The sequence below is a fragment of the Dioscorea cayenensis genome, chromosome 11 (assembly GCF_009730915.1).
Source record: "Dioscorea cayenensis subsp. rotundata cultivar TDr96_F1 chromosome 11, TDr96_F1_v2_PseudoChromosome.rev07_lg8_w22 25.fasta, whole genome shotgun sequence".
NCBI classification, from domain to species: Eukaryota; Viridiplantae; Streptophyta; class Magnoliopsida; order Dioscoreales; family Dioscoreaceae; genus Dioscorea; species Dioscorea cayenensis.
Genome location: NC_052481.1, coordinates 6,344,042 through 6,351,428, shown reverse-complemented (window position 1 = coordinate 6,351,428; position 7,387 = coordinate 6,344,042). Strand labels below are relative to the sequence as shown.

General features: G+C 43.0%; 1 non-coding gene across 1 annotated transcript; it reads left to right on the top strand.

Annotated features, from left to right (window-relative positions):
- The first annotated feature begins 2,488 nt into the window (after nucleotides 1-2,488).
- On the top strand, nucleotides 2,489-2,595 carry LOC120272814. The gene has a single exon (XR_005540349.1). It is a non-coding gene; the product is annotated as a small nucleolar RNA R71 (small nucleolar RNA).
- The last annotated feature ends 4,792 nt before the right edge of the window (nucleotides 2,596-7,387 follow it).

The window sequence follows — 7,387 nt, the reverse complement described above, 5'->3', positions numbered from 1 at the left end:
GCATGTGATTTTCATAAGGTCGCCCACATGGTCAAGTCCACGCCCCTGTGTGCTCTCGGGATAATCTGCCAATCTCTGCAGGAATTCACACGCCCGTGTGGAAATTACCCATGGGCATACGAGAATCACATGGTCGTTCACATGGGCGAGTTAACGCCCTTATGCCTTCTCTAGATGAGCTCGCAATGCAAATTCAAGGGCGTGCGGAAATTCCCCACGCCCGTGCATTTTCTGTGGGTGCCTTAGAAAATTCTACAGGCCCTGCAGAAAATTTCTAAATATGTTTACACACTCAGAGCCAGCCCTAATATGCAAATTTTACCAGTAAAAACCATGAGAAATAGCTCAAACGACCCAATGTCGCCAAATCAATGTGAAAATACACGATGACAATTCAAAACCCACAAAAAAAAAATCATAGCACAAGTATATAAAAATCAAGATACCAACACTCAACACTTTATTCATGAACACACTAAACTACTAAACTACAAAAATAGTAAACACTTGGGTTGCCTCCCATGAAGTGCTTGTTTAACGTCACTTAGCTTGACGTACCTTGTCTTACATCACTGGGGCTCATAGATGAAGGTTGCCCTCTTACCCATGGAACCAAGACGAGAAAAATCTCTTGAGGGTAGAGGGTGAATTATCAGGCTCGGGACCACCTAACAATGGTTCATCCAACTTCTTTGGTTCATGCACGTCTCCAACAGCCTTGAAGCATTTCCGGTGGCGTCTCGTAGCCCTCTTCATCTTCTGAAGCACCTTCTTCAAGATCTCCGGGGTAGATGGTACTTCTTCCATCGAACCAAGCATCATTACTTCTTCATTATCCTCCTCTTGGTCGAACAAGCCTTCGTATGGATCCAGATTGAACATTTCCTGCATGTATTCATCAACAATCTCATCAGTAACATCTAGAAAATACAAAGTATCATCAAAATCAAGAGAATGCCGCATGGCTTCAGCAAGGTAGTATGTGAGCTTGTCATCTCCAACTCTCAAAGTTAGTTCTCTGCCGTCCATGTCAATCAATGCCTTGGAAGTCTGTAAGAACGGCCTCACAAGTATCAAGGGTACATCCGCATCCTCATCGAAGTCTAGCACTATGAAGTCAACCGGAAAAATGTACTTGTCCACCTTGACAAGGACATCTTCGATGATGCCCCTCGGATGTCTCACCGTTCGATCCGCCAATTGCAAAGTCATCCGAGTAGGCCTAGGCTCGCCCAAGCCTAGCTTTTGAAAGAAGGTGTATGGCATGACACTGATACTGGCCCTTGAGTCCGCCAATGCCGTTTCTTCACCTAGATTACCAATATTACATGGAATGATGAAGCTTCCCGGGTCTTTCTTCTTGTTCGGCATGTTCTTTTGCAAAACCGCTGAGCAAGATGCATCTAAAATCACTAAAGCACTCTCCTCTAACTTCCTATTGTTGGTGAACAAGTCTTCTAAGAATTTAGCATACTTAGACATTTCGGCCAATGCCTCAACAAAAGGAATATTGATGTGGAGTTGCTTGAACAAATTCAGGAACTTCTTGTACAGTTCATCCCCTTGGTCATTCTTCAATCTAGAGGGATAATGGATTCTTGGCTTTAAAGGTGGGGGTGCTACCTCATTCTCTTTGCTTGCTCCCTCCTCGACCTCTATAACCTCGGGTGCGTGTTTATTTGGCTTCTCACTTAGAAGCCTACCTTCGACCTCACGACCACTTTTCAAAGTGATCGCCTTCACAAGCTCTCTAGGATTGGTCTCGGTATTGCTTGGCAAGCTTCCTTGTGGTCTCTCTGATAAGGACTTTGCAATTTGCCCCAATTGATTCTCAAGGTTGTGTAAAGAAGCAGTGTGGTTGTGAAGTGTAGCCTCAACTGATTGAAATCTTGTATCCGATGATTACACGAATCTAGTCAAGGCCTTCTCCAAATTGGTCATCCGAGTCTCCAAACTTGAAACTCGGTTCTCCATGTTTGGTGCTTGTTGTTGGAAACCCGGTGTCCCTATGGCCTTTTGTATACCTTGGTTTCTCCACGAGAAATTAGGATGACTATTCCAACCCGGATTGTAGTTATTGTTGTATGGGTTTCCTTGATTCCTCATGTCATTACCCACAAAATCGACATTCTCAACCAAAGATGCATCACCAATAGAGATCGGCCAATCGGAGAAAGCATGTCCTCCACCACACCAGGTGTAAGTAGTCACGGCCACCACTCTATTCGAAGTTAGGAGATCTAACTTCTTACTCAATGATTTCACTTGAGCTGCTAATGAGGTTACTACATCTATCTCATGGAGGCCGGCCACCTTTTTCTTCTCCCTGGCATTCTATTGGTAGCTGTTTAACCCTATTTATTCAATTAATTAACGAGCCTCACCGGGGGTCTTGCTACCTAAGGTACCTCCTTCTGCTGCATCCAAAAGTTGCCTTGTACTCAGATTCAGACCATTGTAAAAGGTCTGAATAATCATCCACTCTGGGAATCCGTGTTGCGGGCACTTTCTTAGGAGCTCCTTGAACCTTTCCCACATCTCAAATAGAGACTCCAATTCCAATTGTACAAAGGACTAGATCTCATTCCTAAGCTTTGTAGATTTTCTTGGAGGTAAATATTGGGTAAGAAAAGCTTCTACCATCTTCTCCCATATGGTAATCGAGGCTCTAGGCAATGAGTGTAGCCACTGCTTTGCTTTCACCTTCAAGGAAAATGGGAAGACTCTCAACTTGATGGAATCATCCGTCACCCCGTTTATCTTCAGCATATCACACACCTCGAGAAAGTTCTCTATATGACTTTTTGGATCCTCATCGGCCAAACCATTGAACTGTGTAGATTGCTGCAACATGTGGATGAATGCCGGCTTCAGCTCGAAGTTTTAAGCTATAATTGGGGGATGCACAAATCTCAATTGTGTCCCCAATACTGAAGGTCTGGCATAATCGGATAATGTCTGCTGTTGCTCATTCTATTCTGCCATGTTTTCAGATTCTTCTACTTCAAATCAGCTAGATTAGACTGTTTTTGCACATGTTCTTTCCCTTTTCTTCTCAGAGTACGTTCAAGCTCGGGATCTCCTTTAATCAGTATGGAGGAGTTCCCTCGGGTCATAACCTAGAGCTGCACCCAAAAAGAAAGAAAAAGAATTCAGATCAATAATAGAATAAGAAAATATTAAATATAATGAATAAATGAATAGCTAAGAAAACAATGTGCAAAATATCTCTAAACACCTACTCCTGGGCAACGGCTCCAAAAACTTGACACGTCCGTATATGCGTGTAAACCGCAAGTGCACGGGTGTCGAAGTAATAATCCCAGATGAGTGGGTATCGTATCCACAGAGAGTAAGGAATAAAGACACATAAGTTGTTTCTTAACTAATGGGGAAGATGAATAGTAATAAGTGTGACAAAATATGAAATAACGAAAATAAAAGCAACAAGATAGAGAGCGCAGGTAAAGGAAAACGTAAGGAAATCGATAAAGATGGGGTACCCAGATATTGATCCGCCTAGAACAATCGTTTCAACTGCAAGAACCCCCTATTATACTTCCTCAATGATGCAACAATGAGTTGTAGAAATCCTTAATTACTTGATCCCAAATCTAAGGTCAACCATACCTAACTCTATACATGTCCCGGAGGAGAGATTGAATAACCTCTCAACCTCGCACTCGCATAAAATTGCAGTGAGCTCTAGGGATTCCAAGTAAAAAACACTATTTCTATGTATAGACCTAACCCTTTGGTCCAAGTGGAAAATCCCTAACCACAATTAAGCCCTACTTGCTAAAATCACTTCAACGCTTCACTCTGTTGCACTTGCAACTAAGCCCCAGTGGAAGGTTATCCCTTAGCCCATTCACTCTACTATGGCCGCAAAAAACTCTTTGAACGTGGGGGTAGGATAGATCACACCAGAGGAAAAAAGGGACGCTTCGCTATCTCTCGACTCACCATCTCAACCCTCTCCAATTTAGCTTTGTCCAACTATCATGGTGTGTCACTCACTCACAAGAGTTACCAACAAGAACTCTCAACCCTAGTGTCACTCTAGGGCAGTATTCATACAATCAAGTCTCCAAGATTAGAACTCACAATAAACATAAATTAATTGAAAGCAAAATAAAGAGATTCAATGAAACGAATACATCCTAGTGTTCACAAATACCCAAGTACCCACTAGGGGTTTAGCTCTCCATGGAGCTAGATACAATCAATGAAATTGAATGTAAAAACAAAGCATCCATAGAAAATGCCCTCGTTAGTGGTGGTGATGGTCTTGTGGAGAGTCCTCTACTCTTCGCAAGGGTCCTTTTGTCCGGCCTAGGATACACCTTACCGGATCGGTGCTGACAAAAGCTCTCCCACTAACCTTCTTCAAAATGGTGCGCGATGTAGGAGCCATAGAACCTCTCCAAAGCCCTAGACAATACCTCTCAAAACCCTAGCCGCCACCCTCTCTTAAGTTGGGGAAAAGACGGAGAAAAGAATGCTGAAATCGGGGCTGAAATCGGCTTTTAAAGGGCTAGAATCCGGAATCCACACGCCCATGTGGATGCCCCGGTGGATTGTTCACACGAGCGTTTGGAATTTCCATATGCCCGTGTGGATTCTCTGTTTTTATGTTTTCTCGGCCAGCTGTAAGCAGTGCTGCTACAGTATCTTTGATACTGTGTTTTCTATTATACCCTACTACAGTACCGCCTGAAATACTCCCGAATCCATACTTTCATCGAGGCAACCAAAACGGGCACACGTTTACGACGTAGATAGCCTTGCTTCTTCAATAACGGACATGTTGGTGGAGATCTTGTTCTATATGCACAAGTCAGAATGCTTGAACGTAACTGCCCTTGTGCCCCTCCAAATAATTGTGCTAACTCGAGTACGAGGAGGTTTGCACACATTCCTACATCTGGGACCGGACCTATGTCTTCGCGTTTGAACCTTAGCAAGATTTCCTCCTAAATTAGTGCATTACGACCCACATTGGCTTCTTTCTCTCATAATCGGCCTCATAACCCTACCTGCATAAAAGTAACATAAATACACTTATATTAGCGTTAAAACCCGAGAAAAGTAATGCTCAACACAAGGAAAGAACAATTCGTATTCTTATCGCACAAGCACTTATCAAGCACCCAGATAGCGCACTAAATAGGTAATATAGGTACCGACAAATAATGTACCGATATGGGGATCCGTCCACTGGTGTGAGATGGAGACTGCAACCTTATACCCCAAATGTATGTGGAAACCATCCACCATGGTCTGCAGGAAGTCAAAATTTCGCAGACTAACGATGTCAGTACTGTCGTCGCGACTGGTCAGAGTGTGGCTGAGCAGAAAAAGAATGTATCATAATGCGGGGGATCGGAGCACTATGGCCTTGGTCTGCAGGGGTCATAAATGGGAGAAGAACTTAACCGTCGCCAGGTATCACCGAGTGGCTCCCCTGCTAGTCGGGATATCAGCAAAGGGTCATAGGTAGGGGTGTGAGTGAACTCAGTATTGTATAAGCCTAGATGGATAAAGAACTCAATGAGGCTCATACGGTGTAGCAGGCCAAAAACTTCGAACTGAATGAAGTCAGCGTAGTGAAAAGCAATGGTGCTCTTGATAACTCTAATATGGCTAACACCTCGAGCGCTATCTGCTCATAGGTGTTATCCATGATCTGAAATAACTAGTACCACGCCCCGGCACTGTGTAACTATTGGTCTTTAGCCTCCAGACCCACATCACGTAGAACATCCCAATTGATCTTCCTTAATTCACCTAAACATTGACGAGAGAGACGTGCATATGACTCTATATGTGCCTGTGTATGAAAAGTAGGTCTGTTTTCTATTTCGGTAGATGAGTCGTTGGTCCTAGGCCTCTTAGAAGGCCCGGCTGCAATATGCTTCCTCAACATTATCTGCAAAATGCAAATGAAGCAACTCAAGTCAAAATACTAAAAATCAGGCTGAAGACGATCGTGTTAGGAGCACAGTGATCATGTTCAGATTGCTAATAAGATCATGCAAGAAAGCGTGCCTAATACCGACAGGGTGTGTCAAGAGGATGAACATGAATGTGTTAGTGACGATCATCGTCCCCAAAGGATTATGTCACTCACACCACCGATGAATCAAAGATTCGAGCAAACTGGAAGCAATGCACGACCATGATTCAACCCTTGATGCCGCAAATCACAAGTTTTAACTTTGAGATTCCAAAATACTTAAAGTAAATAATGACCACTCACCGGATTCAGAAGGAAGAAGAAGTGGTAAACGCAAAGGGAAATCTTGATGAAAAATGGCAAGGAAAAGAAGGTCGAGCCAAGCTTGATAGACTGAAAGGAGAGAGGAAGAGTCAAACGTTGTGAGTGAACTGGTGAAATGAAAGGACATGACTGGAGAGATTTAGGGTTAAAAAGGAAACGGGGGAGACCGAACAGTTGTGCCCGAACATGCACGGGACACATGCATGCCCAATCGATCATTGGGATTAAGGCAGAGAGAGCCAAGGTGAACATGATCGTGTCCCAAGTGTGGTTGCTCCACTAAGAAATTCTGAAGAACAATGAAAACTTAAGAAAAACACAACACGATCATGCAAGGTAAATTAAAAACGTGCCATGACCCCTGATACGCTCGTGCTCAGCCTGTGTTGTCCTAGAATGTTTCAGGAAATTGAAACTAGAGAAATTCTATGGCACAAGCAGGGGCGTGTCCTACCCATGTCATGCCTAAAAATTTCTAGAACAATGGTTCTTCTGACATCGATAACAACTACAGTATATGGTATAAAGCAAAACAATGCTGACACAATAACTAAACAAAAAAATTCCCAGAAAAAAAAAGAGAAAGTGCAGATGAGGCACACCACAGCAACCAACAATTCAAAAACAAGATAAAAGAGACAAAAAAGAGGAAAAACAAAAACTCAAACAACCAAAACTATAAAATGACCTGGGTTGGCTCCCAAGAAGCACTTGTTTAACGTCACTAGCTTGACATACCTGTTTTGCACTTAAGGAGGTTCATGAAATTGAGATCTCTCTTGGCCACCTATGACACAATTGCAAGAATATGGTAATAACGTGTTAATTAAATTGATTTCACTAAATGTCAAAGTAGTGGAAGAGATAGCGTTGTTTGGTGTTGCCAGTGAGATGGGTGGCTCCTTCTTCTTTGATATCGCTTTCTTCCACCACTTCTTTGCTTTGGAGATCTGTATCCTTATTGGTTCAGGGGGTTCCATACTCTTGCTTTCCACTAAAGGTTGCATGCTTTTGGTTTCCACTAAGTCCAAACATTAAGCTTCTTCTACTACCAACTCAAGTCCTTTATTGTCCATGGGAGTATCTTCCAATAGTTCCGCAAGT